This window comes from Stenella coeruleoalba (genome assembly GCF_951394435.1).
Source record: "Stenella coeruleoalba genome assembly, chromosome: 4".
Lineage (NCBI taxonomy): Eukaryota > Metazoa > Chordata > Mammalia > Artiodactyla > Delphinidae > Stenella > Stenella coeruleoalba.
This window is the reverse complement of record NC_137149.1, coordinates 21953123-21975435: the sequence shown is the minus strand read 5'-3', so window position 1 is coordinate 21975435 and position 22313 is coordinate 21953123. Positions and strand designations below refer to the sequence as shown.

Below are 22313 nucleotides of genomic sequence, written 5' to 3'. Positions count from 1 at the left end.
AGAGCACAAGACACATGGCTGTTAGTGTCTGAGTTTGGATTTAATCTTTCAAACAGAAGTCCCTTGCTGTGTATCATTTCATCCAGTTACAAATTTGAGAACCTGCAAGCACCCAAATTCAAAGAGTGAATTCCTGAAATCCATTGCTATTTTATGAGTCATCACTGGCCTGGCAGGAAGGGTATTTGAAGTCATGATCATCAAAAAGAAGTGATTGTTTTCTGAAAAGCTAAACGCTTAAAATGCTTCCAGAGGGAAGCAGTGGGCTGTGTTCTCATTCCCTCCTAAAATCACAGTTGTTGAGTTTGTTTTAAAAATTGTTAAAAGTTCATGAGAAAAATATGTAAATTCTAAGAGCCAACATTATATTCCCAGAAGCACTGACCCTTGCTGGTCTCATATCCCCTTATCACTGGACTCTGGGGGACACAAAGACTCGTGTAACACTTCAGTGCCGCTGAGTTTGTCAACAAGTATTCTGGGAAAAAGCAGAAATGAATTCTTCTCTAGACTTCCCACCAGGATTGGCCAAAGGCCATAAAGCAAGCTAGTAAATTCCCACAGGACCCAAACACCAGGCAAAATTGCTAAAAGAGGCCAGTCTGAGTTTAAAAAAAGGAAAAAAATTACAGGCCATCCTGTGGAGCATCAGACCAATAAAAACCAGGAGCCCCCAAATCAGACTATTCTTTCCTTGATGTTATCAGGTACAGCCAATTTCTTAAATTAAAAAAAAAAATTTAATGTTTCTATGGTATGTATATTTGTACACTAAATTACCATTTGGCACTTGGAAATCATAGACCTCACTACTCAGAAGCAATTGAGTGAAGAGAAATTTAATTTTAAAATATCAAATCCTGTCAGATTCCTGATTTTATCAGAACTATGCCAGCTAATAAAGTATTTCTCAAGTACAAAAAAAAGTTAGACTTCTACAGGGTCCTATAGTTTAAATAATTGTTTGTTATTGATACACAGAATTTCTTAAATTTTCATTTTTTGGTTCTAAATGTAAAGTTCCTCACGTGTATCTCTGTTTACACCTCATTCTTGACACGTTTTTCTAAATTATGTGTGTGTTATGACTGGTAAGATATACATTCAGGGTCCTAATAAAAATAATTACAAGGACCTACTTTCCAGCCTACCCTTCTTCCTCTACCTGATAATAATAATAGTATTTAAAATAATAACATTCCAATATACCATGGAGGAATCCTGCTTTCACAGCCCCTACTTCTTGAGCTCCTTGATAATTATTAATGGTTGTTCATGGAAAACAAACAAACAAACATAGACTTGCAATTAGCTCTAAGTTGAAAAGAAATGCACATTTTAGGTATAAACTGAGAAATTTTTTCTTCTTGCAAGTAAATATCAAAAAGCAAAAGTGTTTTTTTTTTTGTTCTTCAGGAGACATTTTAGAAGTCAGGGAGGCTCTTTGGTATCTTTATTTAGTGGAATGATCTGTTTTCAAGAACACCCAAAGGCCCTGAGTCAAGATTACGGTCTCAGTTAGGATGCCATGGGTGGGGATGGAAGCTGTGGCAGCCATTTAAACAAGCTCATGAGGTCTAAGAAAAAGACAGAAGGTAGGGTGGGGGGGTTGATGTATTAAGTTTCTACTAAAAGCCAGGAACAATGTTAATACTTTACATAAATTATAACAATAACTAACACTAACTGAGCACAAACTCTGGGCCCTGAATTGTGCCAAGTATCTTCATAGATTCTTTTTTTTTTTAAATGGATATATAATTGACATATAACATCACATTAGTTTCAGGTGTACAATAATGATTTGATACTAGTATATACTGCAAATTGATCATCACAATAGATCTAATTAACATCACACATAGTTACAAATTTCTTTTTCTTGTGATAAGAACTTTTAAGATCTACTCTCTTAGCAACTTTCAAATATACAATACAGTATTGTTAACTATAGTCACCATGCTGTACATTACATCCCCAGAACTTATTTCTGATAACCTCAAGTTTGTACCTTTAACCACCTTCACCCATTTTGCCCACCCACACCTCCACCCCTCTGGCAACCACCATAGATTATCTTTTTTAATCAGTAGTCCTTATGAGATAGGTACCATCATAATCCTCAGTGTATAGATTATAGATGGGATTCTGAGGCACAAAGAGGCTGAATATCTTGCCCAAGATCACATAGCGTTAAGTAGTGGACCCTGGATTTGGTCTGGACCTACACCCTTAACCAATTACACTGTGATCTCATTTACTCCTCAGAATTACCCTGAACATGAAGGTATTATTATTATTTCCATTTCGTAGACAAGGTATCTGAAGCCCAGAGAGGCTAACCAACTTGTCCAGCAATCACTAAGCTTATAAAGTAGTGGGCTGGGGTTGGACTTACATACTTATCTGACATCCAAGTCCAGGCTCTCCCTTCAGTACCACAAGATTTCCATAGTCTCATTAGACCCCAGAATCCCACTCCCTGAGACCTGTTAATTATGTGTTCAGCAAACCATCCACCAAGAGCCTACTCTACATATGCTTAATGGATGGCTTTGACCACTTGAGAGACATTAGAAAGGACCCTACTATCATAAGATTGCTCAGATGCTATGATGCTAAAAATCAGATGCTATGATAATATATTGGAAGTGAAAACCAGTCTCTGAAAAATAAGCATCTGTTTTATAAGTAGAAATGATGGATTTGACAGTGATTTTGTATGAGTTCCCAAAATTCTTTCACTTATATCAGGGTGAAAAGGTGATATTCATGGGCTGGGAGCGGTGAAGAATGTCATTAAAAAAAAATAAAGCAAAATCAAAGGCTCTACATAAAAGGAAGTACTCCCCTTGGCTTCATGCCTTTCCCACTAAAAGTAATTCAGGGAACTTGCTTATCATAGTGAATCAGCACCCAGCTTGGTTTGCTACTAAACCAATAATAACTTGAGACATTTCAACAGGAATAAGTCTACACAGAATAATGCTGAGAGAATCACAGTTTTCAGTGTTTCAAAATATATCAAAAAAGCAGTCGTCACTGGAATCTTAGAGTTCCATGAAGTGTCTCCTGGCTGAGCTAGCATTCATCCTGGATATGGATGAGGCAGCAAACCCTTCCTGCTGCAATGTCCTCAATGGAAGGTTTCTCAACAGGTATTTCTGTTGAAAAGTTCCCAGAGAGGACATTTTTATACCTTATGTTTTTTCCAGTAGTTTTTTGTTTTGTTCTGTTTGCTTTAAACTATGTCTCATTGTCATTTTGGAAACATCTCCTAAAGAACTACTGTAATGGATTCTAAATGTGGGTATGAACATTCTCGTCACTAACTTCAAGGAGAGAAGATGTGAACTTCTGAGTTAATTGTAAAAAACCCTCATTATATTTGCAGATCTTTACTGCCTTAATTTAAAACCATAGATCCACTAATACAGTGATAATTACGAGGACTTACTATATGCTAGGTGCCATTCTAAAGACAACAAATTTTAACTTTTTTAGTCATCACAAAATGACTAGTGTATGAAGAAGGTACTATTATTATTCTACTTTACAGATGAGAAAATACAGTAAAGAAAAGTTAAGAAACTTGTCTAAAGTGATGAGGCTAAGACTCAAGACCCAACAGTCAGACTCCAGAGCTATTCTCTAATCACAAGGCTACATTACCTCACTTGATCACAAGACAAAGGTCACATATGAAAGGAATTGCCCATCAGAGGTGATGAGCTATACTTGTCTCAGGAATAACTCAAAAGTTACTTTATACCTTCCAAATCAAAGAAAGAAATGTTGAAAAAACTTCTTAGAGTTTGGTAGACCCAAATGATAGACACTTGTGAACAGGTACAAGGGGAGGGAGAAAGGTGTCGTTTTTATTTCTACCAGCCTATTTGCTTATAACTCAAATGGTAGGGGGAAGTCTAACATTTTGCTAGTTCCATTGAGTGAATACCCATGATGTGTTTGACTAAATTCCTCAAACACCCACTTCAAGCCATCATATATTACTACAGCTGTGCTAATTTACACCAGGTAAATTAAGGAAAAAAAGAATAGTGATGAGAAATTCCTCAAATTTTAGTAACAATAATGCAGAAAAATGTTCCTGCAAATATTTAAATTAAAAAATAAATAAATTAAAGCAATGATTTGATTTAGGGGAAGCATAAGGTAACCATTTTTTAAATGAAATTCACCTATGATTACGTGAGATAATGCACATAAACACCAAGTATACAGAGACAATATTTAGTAGTGGGTAAGCGTGTGGACTTGGGCCAAAATGCCTGTAGCTGAATCCCAGGCTGCCTCTTGCTTGTTGGGAGACATTAGGCAAACGATTCAGCCTCTCTGTGTCTCAGTACCCTCTGCTATGTAATGGAGAAAATAATAGGTGTACCTCACGATTTGTGAAGATTAAACAAACCAATATGTGCAGTGGGTATTAAACAGTGCCTGGTGCATAGAAAGCATTCAACATATGTTAGCTTTTAATATTCTTATAAAGGGCACTCAATAAACAATAGCTACTATTTCATAAACTACCAAGGAGGGAAACACACACAATGATTTAAAAAGTTCTTTTGTTTTCTCTGTTAATATGAATCCCAGTTTAAGGGATCTAAGAGAACTAAAATAGAAAAAGCGGCAGCAGTGTCTGTATAAATCTCATATTGACATGAAGAATAATATATCCCCAGGAGTCTTTTACTGAGACAGCTTTGTTTCTTCTCTACTGTTTTCTTTTTACTGAAGTTTTATTTTTCTATATTCCTCTGTATTCAGCCTATTGGTCAATTTTTTTCTCTTTTGTCTTCATCTATTGTACTAGCATTGTTGTAGTGGTATACAAAGATGAGACCAGGATTCAAAAAGACTGGTACAGTATTTTTTTAAAAAGAAACTTAATATCAGCTTTGAGACTCACTATAAAGGGACTGTGATAAATTCAAAGTACCAATATTAAAGAAAATAAGTGTGGTGTATTTAGCAATATAGAGAGAATTCTTAGGGGAAATGTTTGTAAATGAAATATATTCTCAAAATAGAATAGCTGGTATCCTGAGCAAGGTTCTAGTAGGACAGTTGAAGCTTAACTAGGCCTATCACACAGAAAGTGGAACAGTTGGCAACCCAATCCCCGAAGCTACCCCAATTCAGGCCTGCAACAGTTGGGGCTCTGAGAGAACCTGGCTGGCCTCTGACGATGCAGCAGGCAGCTGTTCTTATCCCTCCTCCTCAACACTGTCCCAGGATGAAGGGTCAGCAACCTGGTCTTTTTAGAGTAATTGATCCCCTTGCCTGAGAAGCGTGATCAGTTTCCAAAACCAGAAAGAGTGAAACCTCGGTCTGAACAGAGCAAACTCCCAGCTCACAGCGCAAGTGATGAAAAACAATTCTCAGAAGCTGAATGACTGATGTAGGGAGGAACTTAAAATTCCAGCTGCCTTTCAAACACAGGGAATTTTTGTGGGTTTTCTGGTACTTCTAGAATTCTTCTGAGTCAGAAGCAGAAGTTAGGACGATCTTGAAGAGAGAAAAATCACAACAAGATGAGATTCTGAAAACTTCGTCTCAATCTAAAATTGCTTTAGTTTCAAATACAGTTAAATTGGCTTAGTTAAGTTTTCCTTTTGTGGCGTTTAATTACACTTTTTCTTAAAAAGTAAAAAACAACTAGGTTTCTTTCTTACATAGCATTAGTTCTTTTTTCTGCTAGCATATCTCAGTTTGATAAAGAAGTATTCACAAAACCATCCTCTAGAGCTAAAAATCACTAAGGAATTGGCTGGACTGATATAAATAAAATGATAATTTAAAGTATCATACCAACCCTTTCACAGTTGGAAGTTTCTTTCTTGTTTTAATCACACTCAGAATTTATTGATGGTCTGGCCCACTGGACTACTTGTTAATGCTTATCAGATGGTGCCACTTATAATCCTTCATATAAACTCAATATGGGCTAAATAGATTTTGAATTCTACATTATGAAATGTCCAACAAAATGTCACAATTCATTTCAGGTGGTATTACTGAAATTAAGAGCAAAACAAAATATATCTCTTAGAACTTTTAATTTTAGTTTTTCACTTCAGTTCACCAACTATTTCCTTTATATACAGTGTTTTAGTGTGAGCAAACTATTGCCTTCACAGTATTATTATTATTTTTCTGACTTCACAGTATTCTAATATGCAGTTTTCCAACTTTTGTTCCCAGGGAAAAATTAAGATTCCCCTCGCCCCAGGGAAATTATGATTTTAGTAGCCCCTGGATGGAGCCCAGGAATTTGTTTTTGTAACATATACCCCAGGTGATTCTGATGGTAATGGGCTGTGAACCTCACTTTGAAAACCAGTTTTCTGACACACAAAACACTGAAATCAACTTTATTCTTTAAAACCCATCAATAGTTTTCTAGTTCATTCAGTCCGGGACAGCCAGACTTGTAAACAAACGGCACCTGAGTTCAAATGCTCTTGATGCCTTGTCTGAAGGGAACAGGCCCTGAAGTGCTGATCTTGACAGCTTTATTCTAAAAGCCCAGGAGGTGGCAGCAAACTCTCCTCCCGCTCAGAGAGTGCTTCACAGGCAACCATTCTAAAGTGTGTTGCAAATAATTTGCTTTGAACAGTCTTTTAAATTTGTTTTTTAAATAGAAGAATAAAGAGGGCCTTGATATGTGATTTTATCTAACCCCCTGCTTCTAATCAAGTCTGAGAATAAATATTTCTAGGAATAGAATGATACAATTTTATCATCTAGAGAAGCGACTGTACAAAGTTCCCTGGCTGATTTTTCTTATCTCTGGGCAAAGGGATTGTATGACTTCCCTTGGCCGTAGGGCAGTAGAGTCTCTTATCTCCAATCAAAAATGTTCTTACTAATAACTGAAATCTCTCTGGCAGTAATCAAAACATTCTTATTTTGGGATCTAGACTAAAGGAGAATTTTGAAGCACTTTGAATGCTAATTAGCTTTTTAAAATGGAAACAAGTATGATTGTAAAATCTCCAAAACTAAAAAGAAGTTTGTGCGCTTTATGGATCACAGGGAAAGATCCCAATATTTTTGTTTAACCTTAACATTAAGACAATCAGATTGTGTGCTGGATTGACAAAATGCAGTCAGTCAAGAGGCTGCTTAAACATTAGAAGAGTGAACAGAACAAAGGGACAGGTAGGCCCAATGAGTAGCAGCTTTGATCCTAACAGGAGTATTGTTTTCAGGCCTTTGACGCACTAAAGTTTATTTCTAAAACAAAAAGGATGGTGATGTGTCTGGAAGTTCTGTAACATGAGATATATGCTTGTACATTTACCAGTGGGAGGAGAAAAGACTAAAAAGGAGGTAGGAGAGCTGGATATTTGAGGAATTTTGGTATGGATGAGAGAGTAAAGGTCTCCATTGTGAAAAAGAAAAACAGGACTAGTGAATGGAAGTTACAAGACAGTAAATTTCAGTTTAACTTAAGAAAACTTCAAAAACTTGTGGGGAAGGAATGGAGAAGGAACTAACTAACATATGTGTTAGACATATAAAATGTGTTAAGGGTCTTAATCCATGTATTTAATTTTCACAATGACCTTATTTGGTGGAAATTATCTTCATTTTTTTTTAATTGATAAGGAAATTGAAGCTCAGAGAGCTTAAGAAAATTGCCCAAAGTCACCCAGCCAGCAAGGTGGCAGACTCACCAGCTGAATCCAAGTCTATCTGTTTTCATAGCCTGTGCTTTTTCCATTGCAATGCCTATCAGGGGTGTTATAAAAGGAACTCCTATACCTCATGGAAGCTTGATTGCAGGATCTCTAAAATGCCTTCCATCTCTAAGATTTTATAATTCTCTATATAAATAGCTCCTTAAAAACATTTGGGTTTTAAGTGTTGTGAGTATTTTGATGCAGTTCAATGCTTTTTAAAAACCAAGGTCAGTTTAAAACACGACAAGACAAAATTTGTTTGTTCCTTACCACTTTAATTCCAGAATATTTGAAGAAAAAATCTTAAAGACATCATTTTTCTAATGAGACAAAAAGCAGAGCTTAGGAGGTTAGAGAATAATTTTTCTTTCCTTGAAGCCCTGACCAGAAGATTTGCTTTGGTTCCAGTGTCTGTAAAGTGTGACTATAATTCCTCCTGTCTATTCTCGACACACGCAGATACTTCCTGAGAATGGAGAGCATTCTGAAACTCAGAGACACCTCTAGTCCTAGGGCAGCCATTAGGCACACTGGAGTAAAGTAAGAAAAGGGCTTGCAATTCTGTAAAGCAGAACTTCTGCTATTCTTTGCTTATCATTTCACCTGAATCACTAGATCTCCATCCTTTGCTCTTAAAATGCATTTTAAGAGCAAATTCATTTTCCATTTTATGAAATTACGTCAAACATATTATGCATTCATACAAAAAGCACTTTTTTACAAAGAACCATTTAGTATTTACCTTCTTTGCTTTCACTATTCAACCTCTGTTTTGTTGTCTTTTTTTTTTTTTTTTCCCAAACTTCTGTGATATTCTACCTACCCCTGTCAACCACGGGCAAAGTGAAAATCCTGTTTTGTGAATGGTACATAGATGTTTAATTATCAGTGCATCATGGGGATGCATTGCATTGTCAGACTTCATTTTGTCTCATCTAGACTTCATTTTTTTTGCAAAAAATGTACTGGTCTAGACAACTAGTTGTAACATCAGAGTTGGATTTCATCTGGGACTATCTGACCCACAGAGAGAAATTGTAAGAATTGCTCCCCCTACCCACACCTCCTTCAGGCTCTTTAAATGAAGGAATTGGGAGATAAATTTCCTCCCAGCTAAAACACACAAAAGCTCTAGCCTAGGTCACTAGCATATGTGATTCCAGGTGGTCAATCATCGCTGACCTATTAATTATATTTTAAAAGGGACTTATCCCCATTAGATTTACCAATATTGAGAGACGCAAGAATAAGGACAAGAATGGAATGGGAAAATAACCATCAACTGGAAAATCTGAATATCACTATCAGAAAGTGTCTCGTAATATTTGCAAAACAGATCAAAACAGATTTGATAGGAACTTTTTGACTGGTATAAGTAAGGAATCTTTTTACAAACAGATAAGCTCTGGACATTTTTTTTCCATCCCTTCCCCAGCATTTTTCTTTTCTTTAATGGATAGTTGCTTAAGAACTTCAAACATACATCTTACTGAAGGATCTCTTCTCTTCTCTCAATCTCAAATGTATATTTATGATGGCCTAAACATGTTAATACCTCCAGAAGAATTTACCTTTTATATTAGGCTAAGACTATACAACCAAAGTGGCTTAGAGGGTTGATGAAGTGTTAGTTAGTTCATAAGGCTTTTGTTAATTCGTCTATGCATTTGTATGAATCAATACTGAATGTGAAACAATTGTTTAGCAAGTGGATAGTCAATAGCTACCTAACATCATATCAAAATGAAGGCGAACTTGGTAATGAGGAGTGGTCAGGGAAATAATAAGGAATGAGATCTTTTGAATAAATGAGTGGCCCACATAGAAAAATTTGCTGTAGTATTAATATGCAATATTATGTCTAGATAATTACATACTGCCATTTTATAAGTGCATTAAGAAAGCTATGCCAATAGGAAAAGCTGTAATAACTAATGTCAAGGGCAAAATTAAATATTTGCTCTCTAGGGGTTCCCTGGTGGCGCATAATTGAGAGTCCGCCTGCCGATGCAGGGGACACGGGTTCGTGCCCTGGTCTGGGAAGATCCCACATGCAGCAGAGCGGCTAGGCCCGTGAGCCATGGCCACTGAGCCTGCACGTCCGGAGCCTGTGCTCCGCAATGGGAGAGGCCACAACAGTGAGAGGCCCACGTACAGCAAAAAAAAAAAAAAAAAAATTTGCTTTCTAATTTTGAAAGTTTGATAAGTAGACAAGCATCCTAATACCTTAGGAGACATCCCCTTGAACCATTAATGGAACTACATTTATACCTGGGATTAGTATCTTCAAGTAAAGTAAATGCTTCCTAATTTTGAAGAAATGTACCTGGGGCACTTCTGATAAAAGATGTTTCCATATTTCCCATTTGCATTTGAAAAGCACACCATCAGGACTATCACTGTACACTCTGCTTTAATCTATTTTACCCCTTAGTGGTCTTTTTTTTTTAGTTGTTTATTTTTGGATAGTTTTGGGTCTTCGTTGCTGTGCATGGGCTTTCTCTAGTTGCGGCGAGTGGGGGCCACTCTGTTGCGGTGCGCGGGCTTCTCATTGCGGTGGCTTCTCCTGTTGCAGAGCACGTGCTCTAGGGCACGTGGGCTTCAGTAGTTGTGATGCGCAGACTCAGTAGTTGTGGCTCGTGGGCTCTAGAGGGCAGGATCAGTAGTTGTGGCGCACGGGCTTAATTGCTCCATGGAATGTGGGATCTTCCTGGACTAGGGCTTGAACCCTTGTCCCCTGAATTGGCAGGCGGATTCTTAACCACTGCGTCACCAGGGAAGCCCCCCTTAGTGGTCTTTTATCTCTTCATTTGAAAAACCACCATTCACTTGAAACTCCCACTTACTTTATGGCGTTCTTGTGTCTCTAAAATGAACTGACATATATGAAATTATTGTGTAAATTCCCTCAAACTAGAAAGTTATCATTAAATAAAATGTACCATTTGTTCCAGAGAGATATGGTAAGGCAATTAAGCAAAATTTTTATCTATTCTGCACTTAAGGAAACAAGTTGGTGATTTCCCAGATGAAGAGTTATATTTTTATTATTCCTAATTTTAAACATCACTCTGGAGCCATGTTTTTGACAAAGGAAACATAAATATGATTTGGCACTAAATCTTAAACTTCTGTACCACTTTTTTTTTTTTTTTTTTAGATTCCTATATATGCGTTAGCGTATGGTATTTGTTTTTCTCTCTGGCAGGAATAAAGATGTAGACATAGAGAATGGACTCAAGGACATGGGGTGGGAGGGGGAAGCTGGGGCGAGTTGAGAGTAGCATCAACATATATACACTACCACATGTAAAATAGATAGCTAGTGGGAAGCAGCAGTATAGCACAGGGAGATCAGCTCGGTGCTCTGCAATGACCTAGAGGGGTGGGATAGGGAGGATGGGAGGGAGGCTAAAGAGGGAGGGGATATGGGGACATATGTATGCATATGGCTGATTCACTTTATTGTACAACAGAAACTAACACAGTATAAATATTGAAAAAACATCTTAAACTTTCCAAGAACAGTAGGTTAAACATTTTCCCCAAGGCCCAGGATATGAATCAAAGGATCTATTTAATAAGCTTAAAAACGTAATGGATAGAAGAACAGTTACAAAGATCAAGTAAGTTGTTTTCTTCATGCTGTATCCTCTGCATCCTTATGAAATAATGTCACGTGTTGTGTAGTTGTTGATGTGTCTGTCGCTACCATTAACCAGCTTGGATTTCCTGTTTTTTAAAAATGTTATAAGGAATTGTAACAGTAGGATTGCCTAAAAAGCTGCCAGTAGGAAATTTGGAGAATGTTATCATGCAGAGGGCCCGAGCAAGGTTGTTCTATAGCACCCACACATATCTTAAGAATTGTTCTTAATACCTTAACTGATAAAATTTTCCTCTGAGAAAGCCATTTTGTTGGGAAATGAGTTTGCTTAAGGGATATTAGCTCCACTTCAAATAGCAGGCACATAAGCTATAAAAAATATCTCTTATCCCTACTTTCCTTCTAGGGACAAATGCACATTCATGGTAACTTTTCTTTTTGTGAATGAGGGAGGGAGGAGATGGTTGCCTGGATCTGTTTCAGGAAAGAAGGTGTTTAGAATATTATGGACAGCTAAAGCTATATTCACATAGTTAAACCATTTTAAATTTTTTTTTAAAATTAATTTATTTTATTTTTGGCTGCGTTGGGTCCCCGCTGCTGCGCACGGGCCCCCTCCAGCTGCAGCGAGTGGGGGCCGCTCCCCGCTGCGGCGCACGGGCCTCTCACTGCGGTGGCCCCTCCTGCTGCAGAGCACTGGCTCCAGGTGCGCGGGCCCCAGCAGCTGTGGCCTGCGGGCTCAGTTGCTCCGCGGCATGTGGGATCCTCCCGGACCAGGTCTCGAACCCGTGTCCCCCGCACTGGCATGCGGCTCCCAACCACTGCGCCACTAGGGAAACCCTTAAATGGGTTTTATAATTTATCATAAATATAATTCTAATTAGGGATATAGTATAAGTATTAATTTTATACTAATACACATGACTCTCTTTTATGAAGTGCTCTCTATATGCCAGGCACTGATACTTTTTCTCTACAAAACCTTCTACAAGGTCAAAAATTCACTTATTTCATACAGGATCAGCATCCTTTATTTATTGTGAAATTCTCTATAGAAACTGATGAGAGCTGAACTTTTGCTATTATTCATTCTTTTCAATAGTGCTAAATCTATATAACTTTTACTGTTTAAATCTTCTGAGGAGAGAAAACTTCTTTTCAGAAAATATTTTGAAATGTGTTTAAAAGATTTTATTTTTATGTTCAAACTGAATTAGACTTTTATAAAAATGCACTTAAGTAAGGCTTTTCCCCGAGAATTATAAAAAATTAAAATGGCAATTCCAGCTACTTAAATATAATACAGTCTATATTAATAGGAGTATTTTCACAGATTATAATTTTGAGAGTGACATACTTCTTTTCTGAGGACAGAGGAAAATGAGAGGGTAAAAATTGCTGCTGTAGTAATTTTTTTCCACTAACATATATAATGCCTTAAAACACATTACTCAGATAAAATTTTATTATCTATGGCCTTAATTCCTCAATTTCCCTTTACAAAAATGAGCTGTGTAACTTCAGGTAAATCACCTAATTTCTATGCCTCAGTTTCCTTATTTGCAGAAATTGGGGATTATATATTTGCAGAAATTGGGGATTGTTGGGGGGATTAAATGAGTTAATAGATAAAATGCTTAAAACTGTGACTAGTACATAGTAAAAATTCTGTACACCTTAGTTATTGTTATCATTGCTTCTAAGATGAAAGGGACCACAGAAGTATAAGTGTAGATTCCTGCCTAACATCAGTCTTCATGACCTTAAATTAATGTGGTTATTTTTATTCTTCTATAACAGAAGGTTAAAAAAGATCCAGAAGTCTATACTTTGGCCCACCCAGAGCTAGCAGAGAGATGAGGTCAGTGGCGATGTTTCTGGCCAGCTCTGCTGCCGGCGTTCTGGTGGGAGGGAGTCAGTGGCTGGCACAGCAATATCTGAGGCGTGCGGTGCTAATGCCACTTCAAAGGCAGCTCCCTCCTATTTTTATCCTAGGGCAGGAGCCTGCCTATGCAGTTGCCTCTTGAACAAAAGGTTCTGCCAGGTCTCTGACACCTTTTAAGGCCTCACAGACTCTTCTCACAATAACAAGAATAATCTGTTGTGCTACGTGGCATTTGATTTATAAACACAATCTCTACTCTACCCATAATCTTGAAACAGTAGCGAGCATTCTTACCATTTTACAACCAAGGAAAGTAAGGCTGGGAGAGGTTGAATCATATGGGTAAAAAGAGGCAAAGGCAGGACTCCCAGGTCAGTGTGATGTCCAAATTCACATTCTTTCCATTATAACATGCTGGCTTCTATTGTCAGTTATAACTCTCAGCCTCTCTCACAAAGGGATTGCCTTCAAACCTAAAATAAAAATTTTTTAAAGTTTATTGTTTTAGAACCAAAAATTTAATCTGATAGTTAATCTAAGATGAATTAAGATAAATGGTTAATGGCAAAGCCAAGATGAGAAGCTCTAGCTACAAGACATTATCTCTTATTTTGATGTCTAAGTATGTTTATTGCATTCATGGAACTATTTAAGCAATGTATGGTTACTTGGCTACTTTTCTATTCAATAGTACAACTTATTAGTCCCGGTTATCTGCACTATTCTTGGTAAGCAGAATAATATTGCTGATTTCGGTTTAAAAAAATGGACACCTCCATTTTTTAGATAAGAGACAGCTACAACAGAATTTCCCAAAACTCCACTTCTTCCACCAGGAAGATTTAAGGTTCACTTGAGAAGGCAGGGAATATGTGATAGAGACTGTCTTATTAAGAGACTAGAACAAAAATGACCTTAAAATTCTACTATCCCCCTGACTACTTAATTGTATCTAAATTACATCAAGGGAGCATTTGTCCTATACTTAAAGATCTCTAGGTAATGGAATTCTATATCTCTATGTAGAACTTCCTTCCAATGTTGACCTGCTTCCATTGTCAGAAAAATTGTAATCGAAAACTCTTTAGAGCTGGAATTGCCCCAAGAGATCAGATAGTAGAAACTGCCATTTCCTACACCTGCTTGCAATCTCACGATAAGCGGTAAATTAGCTTTCAGCTTTCTCTTCTCCAACTCTAACCCATCCCAATTTCCATTATCTTTTTCTTCTTTGGTCTTTATTTTTAAATCTTACAAGTAGATTTTGGGCTGTCTTTAGGATTCATGAATCATTTTTCTAAGACTTTTCTCATTTGGGGAAGCAAAGCAGTTTAAAACCCTTACACTTCCACTGACCTAAATGCAAATCATTTATTTGAAGCATGTTACAATCTTTTACCTGTTTAGAAAATCTGATTTTTCATAAACATTGATTAATCCTATCTGTCTTGCCAAACATGTCTTGATGTTCATATTGGTGTGCATGTATTGGGGGTGGTGGGATGGGTCTATTTGTGTGAGTTCCTCATCACATGTAAATGACATGTGAGAAGGGCTACATCTTGGGACAGGACCAAAAAGTTTGGTGAAGATAACTGAATTTCCTGATTATGGCAGTCTGATAAAGAAATTATTATTCATTCATTTCACAAATACTTACTAAACATCTACTTGGCAGGCACCATTCTAGGTCAAGGGATGTCTTAATGAATAAAACAATAACCCCTACTTTATTTTTTTAAATTTAATTTTATTTATTTTTTTATACAGCAGGTTCTTATTAGTCATCAATTTTATACACATCAGTGTATACAGGTCAATCCCAATCTCCCAATTCATCCTTGGTGTCCATACGTTTGTTCTCTACATCTGTCTCAATTTCTGCCCTGCAAACCGGTTCATCTGTAACATTTTTCTAGATTCCACATATATGCGTTAATACACGATATTTGTTTTTCTCTTTCTGACTTACTTCACTCTGTATGAGTCTCTAGATTCATCCACATCTCTACAAATGACCCAATTTTGTTCCTTTATATGTCTGAGTAATATTCCATTGTATATATGTACCACATCTTCTTCATCCATTCGTCTGTCGATGGGCATTTAGGTTGCTTCCATGACCTGGCTACTGTAAATAGTGCTGCAATGAACATTGGGGTGCATGTGTCTTTTAGAATTATGGTTTTCTCTGGGTATATGCCCAGTAGTGGGATTGCTGGGTCATATGGTAATTCTATTTTTAGTTTTTTGAGGAACCTCCATACTGTTCTCCATAGTGGCTGTATCAATTGACATTCCCACCAACAGTGCAAGAGGGCTCCCTTTTCTCCACACCCTCTCCAGCATTTGTTGTTTGTATATTTCCTGATGATGCCCATTCTGACTGGTGTGAAGTGATACCTCATTGTAGTTTTGATTTGCATTTCTCTAATAATTAGTGATGTTGAGCAGCTTTTCATGTGCTTCTTGGCCATCTGTATGTCTTCTTTGGAGAAATGCCTATTTAGGTCTTCTGCCCATTGTTGGATTGGAATAACCCCTACTTTATTTTTTTTTATTTTTTTATTTTTTAACCCCTACTTTAGATGGAGCTAAATTCTAGTGGGGAGAAGCAGATAAACGAAATAATTAAATAAACATTCATTATGTTAGATAGGCATAAGCCTAAGGGGAGAAGTAAAGCAGGGAAGGGGGATAGGGAATCTTGGGGTTGGGGGGAAGAGAGAGAGAGATTGAGAATAGCCAAATAGTGATCATAAGATATCTGAGTAAGGCCTGAAGGAAATGAAGTAGGATCACCCTAATATCTGGAGTACTGTGTTCCAGGCAGAGGATCAGCGAGTATAAAGGTCCTGAGGCATGAGGGTACCTGATCTGTTCAAAGGATAGCAAAGAGGCCAGCGTAGCTGGAGCAAAGTGGTAGGGAGAGAACAGGAGGAGATGAAATCAGAGGTATAAGGAGGGGTGAAACCAGCAGATTTTGTAGGGCCTTGTGGGTCAGTGGAAGAATTTTGTTTCCTGTTGTGAAATGAGAAGCGATGACAGAGTTTTAAACAGAGGACTAAGTGACATAATCTGACTTAGGTTTCAACAGGATTCTCAATATGGCTGCCGTATTGAGGCTAGACTAAAGGAGCAAGGGTGAACTGGGGAAACTAATTAGGAGACTATAGCAATAATCCAGGCAAAAGAGTATGGTGGGTTAGCCCAGGATGGTACCAATGGAGATGGTAAGAAATAGTCAGATGCTGGATGTATTTTAAAGCTGACAGTTCAGGTGTGGAGTGTAAGAGATGGGGAGGAGTCAAAAATCACTCCAAATATTTTAACCTGAGCAAATGGAAAACTGGCAGATGCCTGGTGCTTTCTTCTATTCATGTGCCCTTTCATGGACCTCTGCTTTGTAGAAGTTCTAATCAGTGATTTATAAGTCAAAAGAAATGCCATTTATTCCTGTTGGCTTTTATTAGAATCTGCTTATGATAAAGTATATGTTTGTGATGAATATTTACTGATCATGTGTGTTTAGAGAGAAAGGAGTCGAAGGAGTTGAAATAACATTTGTCAGCTGGAGATTCTCTACTGTGTATGTGTAAGCAGGATTTCAGCCAAGAGAATTTTTTAGCTTATAAGGTTTATGGTATGAAACAGTTTGAACTTCAAAACGTATATCACATTCAACTTCTTTGGCTTCTAGGGCTATTTGCATTGCTTTAGAATTCACTTCTTTGTCCTAGGTAAACCTCAGATGACCTTTCCTTATTTTAAATGTCAAGTGTTTCCTGGCAGCTAAATTGGTTACTGGACAGTTTCACAAGGAAGCTCACTAAGCTGCTTCACTAACAAGCTATGTGGATAAGTCAACATCTAATTGACATAAAAGATAGTTCATGTCAAGCGGAGAAAGGCCCCCCGCTCCTCTGAACTTTTCAGCTGACCTGAATGCAGGGTGCCCGGTGTCTCATCTTCAGAGAGAGGGAGTACATCTCATGTGATGTATTCCCTACTCACTGGTGCCTACCTGTGCTTGTGACAAATGGCAAGATGCCAGTATCAATTAATCCAAAATTAAGATTTCAATGACCCTTTCCAAAATTTCTAACATCTCATTCCATTTAGTTTGCTTGGATTCAAATCTTTTTTTGAAAAGATATTTTTTCAAAACAATTGCATTCCAAGTACAGTGTCATATGTATTTGATTAAGAACCCTGATATGAGACTGCCTGAGTTCAACTCCCCCCACTCTAGCACTTTTTAGCTTTCTACCCTTGCGGAAGTTACTTACCCTCTTTAAGTGTCACTGTCCTCATCTGGAAAATAGGGATCTTAAAAGTGCCTACTTCATGGGGTTGTTATGAGGAATATATGAAATATTCCACGCAAAGCAATTAGCACCCGCCACTGGGCACACAGTAAGTGATCTACTAGTGTTGGCTATTGCGGAAGGCAGAAGCAGGAAAATGCTTCCTTTGTGTTTATCCTTCTGATGGGAATACATAACACTAGGTGATTCGTGAGTTCAGTGTGAATATTTGCAGCCTTTAATGCATGCATTTTATTGGACGAGCTAAAGAGTGACATGTACTCTCATGGATTCAACACTTAAATGGCACACTGGTCTAAATACACAGAGACTTGTTCTACGTGCAATATTAACTATGCCACCTGCCAGATGACATGGCCCCTCAGTCAGTTTGAATGATATCTTCATGGGTTTGCTTTTGGTGATTGTGTTTCTGGAAGTACATCTACTTAAGGAGATCAAGACATTATATCTGCATTAGTTTTATCTAACAAACTGGCGGGAAAAGGATGCAGAAAACCTGAGGGAGTGAACACCATAGATGTTATTTTCCCTTCGTTGGAAAAGTGAAGAAGAGCATGAGGTGGTGAAGGTGCTCTGAGAGAGCGGAAGCAGCCTGGAATATGTGAAGGAATGGCTGGAGAGGAGTATAAGTAGATGTACTTTATGTTATCAGGATCAATGGGGTAAAGTTATGGGAGGCAAAGCTTGGTTCAATATATGGAAGATGTTCTCAACGATTAGAGCTTAAGCACTGCCTGAGATGCCCTGGAAATGAGTGAGGCACCTTCTCTAGGGCAAGGCCTGGGTGCGGTATAAGGTTTCAACTTTTAAGACTATTTGAAGTTATTAGATAAATTTCTTGAGATTAATTAGTAGAAAAAAACACATTTCATTCTATTTTTAACCTATATTTCATTTTAAAAAGAAAAATAAGAGAAAGAACTATATGCTCTACTGAAAATGATAATGTTATATAACAGAATATTAAAGTGGAAATTTCCCCCAAGGCCCTCAAATATAAGAGATGCTGCACACTGAAGTGAGATTCCAGATTAAAACATAGACTTTACAAAGAAAATAGCAGACATGAGTGTCCCGGTGTGTTCACAGAATAGCAAACCACTTCCACAATTCTTGAACTCCTTAGGTCCAGGTTATTAAAGGGGGTCAGAGTCTGGTAAGGAGAGAGGATTTTGTGAGGAGGAATTCTGGAATGCTGCAGATCAAGTGTGTGTTTGGAGTAGGTGGAGTTGGGGGGCCCTACCCTCTCACCTCCAGCCTTGTGAGAAAAGAGTTTCAAAGTGGCTTCTTAGGGAACTTGATCCGAGATGTCAGCATGCAGATGGATGGGAGGTCAGAGTGGGTGGGCTGCAGTCAGTCTGACTCCCTCCCAGGATATCTACAGGGTGAGAGATGGTGTGAAAAACTGTTTTGGCAAAGAACCAGGAAATCTGCTGCTGCACTCCCAAAGGCAAATGATGTGAGCATTCCCCATGGACCAGAGCAGTCCAGGAGTTAGGAAGAGCTGGATGGGGTCATCTTGGGGCCTCTCCAAGGGTGCAAACAGACCCTAGTAGCTACAACAGTAGGTAGACAGCTTTCTAGGGGGTGCAGATTGAGTTACAAGTTAACCCCTAGAATTGAGATGAATTGGCATGAACCGAGGACTACAGATGAGCTATCTGATAGGAATAAGAATCTTCAAATATCCCTTGAAAGTTTTCTTCTCTGGGCCTTCCTGGCTCTGAGAGTGAAAAGCCAGAATATGATGTTACCAAATCAAGTAAAAATTTCTTTCTGCTCCTTTTTTCTCTATCCTGTCATTCTAACCTCAGGGGGCTGGAAGTCAGGGTTTGCAAGCTAGGAGAGGAAGAGGAAGAAAGCATGAAGAAGCCAACCACAGTGCCTTCCCTGAAGGAAGGTGATCCTCCTGAAATGGGCCGCAGTTGGGGAAGGAGAGGAGATTTAACTCTAAGAGGAGATTGGAGTTTGTTATTCCAGTGGCTGGAATATTCTATGTTGAAATCAAGTGGTTTGGGTCACTTAAGGTAATGATAGGACTAGTCCTAAAAGGAAGCAGAATGTCACAGGACCTGCTAAGTTTCATAAGCAGCAGTGAAAAAATTTCTTTCATTAAAAAAACTTAAATGGTAGTAGGAGACAAAAAGAAATAAGCATTTTGATGACACATCATACATAATAATACACAAAAAAATAACCAATTTAACATACTGGTTACAGTTAAGTGCTCTCATATCAAAACTAAATTCTTTTGATAGTAATACAACCCAAGATAGAAACTCCAACACAGAATCTAACCCATGTGTGGCTAGGATTCTACCATCAGACATCTAAACTCCAAAACAGAAGAAACACTTCTGTTATTTTCAGGTCACTTTGGTCATTTCTGGCTCAGGATAGATCACATGGCTTCATTTAGCCAGCCAAGCAGAGAACAGCATGAGCCTTGGGACAGAGATTGACAGAAGGAAATAGCACCAAAGAACAAGATGTGAAAATTGCTTTGGGGAAATACGTTAGAATTAGGGGTTTGGGTGCAGGCAGAGACTAGAGGCCTGAAATACTTTTGGCATGAACAGAAACAAAAATGTACCTAAAGAACTATTTATTTATACCACAGTTGCATCTCTAACTTAAGACAATTTGTAATTTTATTCTATTGTTAGCATTTAAAGGAGCATGAAGTCACATTTGGCAGTCTGAGGAGTATATAGAAGAGCAATTGTCATTTTGTTCATTGAGGTCATTGCACTCTTCCTTTACGACCTGCACTGCTGCTATATTTGGCGTATGTCTATTCTACATGAGACTTTTCTTAAAAGCTTCAATGCTATTTTAAATTTCTCTTCAGAAAACTATGACTTACTCTTTCAACACTATACTTCAAAGTTTTACTCTTTCTCCCCACATTCAACTGATTAATGTTTTTTGCCTTAGCTGAAAAACAATCCCTGATGTCTTTGTTTTTAGAGTATCATTCAACAGTGTTTTGAACTTTTACATTTCTGTTAAGATTCCATTCTTCTGAAGATTTCCCAACTAAGTGGGTAGAACAAAGACCAGAAAATAAAGTTCTCTCTTTCATCCAGTGTTTTTCATGCCCTATCACTGAGGTGTATGCCTTCACATTGTACTTAATACTTCCAAATATATTGTAATTATTTATTTTTCCAGTTATTAGCCAGTGATGTTAGTTACCTGTATGTATATTCAGGAGCCTCTCCTATATTTCTATGGAGACCTGAGTCTTTTTGTTGCCATCCTTTACGTCTCTATTGTTTTAAAGACCAGACTAAAGCAGGTGCTGTATCTGATGGAAAACAGATATCATTGGAATGTGAAAAGCGTCCCAGGGACTCTATAGACCAATGTTGTTCTCTTTCTTCCAGAGATTAAGGACAAAAGGGAGACATAGACACATACTGTGGGAGAGAAGAGCTAATTCCTCTTTATCATGCTGAATGATAATATTTCTCACAGTGTACAAAACTGGCTATTGGTCCTGTCAAGATAGGTAAAGAGTCTCTTCTCTAAATTGACTTCTGATTGACTAACTCACAATTGCAGAGCTAAAAACTGTACTGGATTGTATGCTTCCTGAGGAGAGGGACTTTATCTGAAGCATCTTTGTATCTTTTGCTCATGGGAAAGTGCCTAGAAACATTAGGTATTCAATAAAATTTTTGTTAAATGAATAAATGAATGAAAACAATGCACTAACAATGTGGAATAGAAACCAAGTCCTTAAATAGTGACTTACTGGATTTAGATTAAGAGAAGGAGGTTAATGAAAACAAGTTTTTGCTAAAAGTCAACCATTATTACTAAAGTTTTTTTTTTTCTTTTGGCTGTGTCCCTTGAGGGATCTTAGTTCCCCCACCAGGGATCGGACCCGGGCCCCACGCAGTGAAAGTGCTGAGTCCTAACCAATGGACTGCCAGGAAATTTCCCCATTATTACTAAAGTTTTAATGACTGAAAAGAGAGAATCAAGATTCATTATATTGACTCCCTTATTCTTTATATGCAAACCAAGATTGAACCACCCACTTTCTTTGTGTGCCTAATGGAATAACAACAACAGAAATACCTAAACATTTTAATCTGAGACATTTTGTCCAAATCCAGGTGTTGCTATTCATTTTAAATTTAAGAACTTGATTAAGAAAGAAAAGCTGTTGAAACCATTTATAGTATCTGAACACATTTTTAAGCATGGCAATGCTTTTTGTTCAAGAAACACAATGTTATGATACTTCCAAGTTGACTCATTTCTCTTAAGTGTGCCTTTGATACTTTTTGCCAAGAGTTTGTCTAAGGGTCTCATGTGAATGGGAATGTGTGAGAATATAATGTATATAACCAGACTTCAAGGTCCCTGGAAATACAGAATGGGTAAAAAGAGAGAATAAAAGGGCTTTCAGTAATTTATATTTCTGCATATTAGACAAACTGAACATTTAGCATATACAAGGGAATATTTCAGGGACACACACTCTCAAGGAAATAAGGAATGTAATACACATAAAAGGAACCAAAGCACAAATGAAACACGTGGCTGAAATGTTTCCTTCAAGACATGGGCAATACACCACACTCAGAAAATAAAGATTGATGTGATTTTCACTATTGTATAAAAAGAATCTGGCTGGAGAAAGGCGATCTACTCCATCAGACCAGTAACACTGAATACATCTAAGTAGTTTTTCTTTGTTTTTGCTGTAATCAGTGGATCAATATAACATATTAAAAGTCACTTGGGAAAAGTACAAAGCCCAG

At 37.7% G+C, this 22313-nt stretch overlaps 2 protein-coding genes across 9 annotated transcripts in view; one reads left to right on the top strand and one right to left on the bottom strand.

Moving 5' to 3' along the window:
* Positions 1-22313, bottom strand: part of LOC307185630 (uncharacterized protein) — a 293961-nt gene that overhangs the window by 156881 nt on the left and 114767 nt on the right. The gene's annotated exons all lie outside the window — the stretch shown is intronic.
* SYNPO2 (synaptopodin 2) overlaps positions 1-22313 on the top strand; it is a 173227-nt gene that overhangs the window by 145730 nt on the left and 5184 nt on the right. The gene's annotated exons all lie outside the window — the stretch shown is intronic.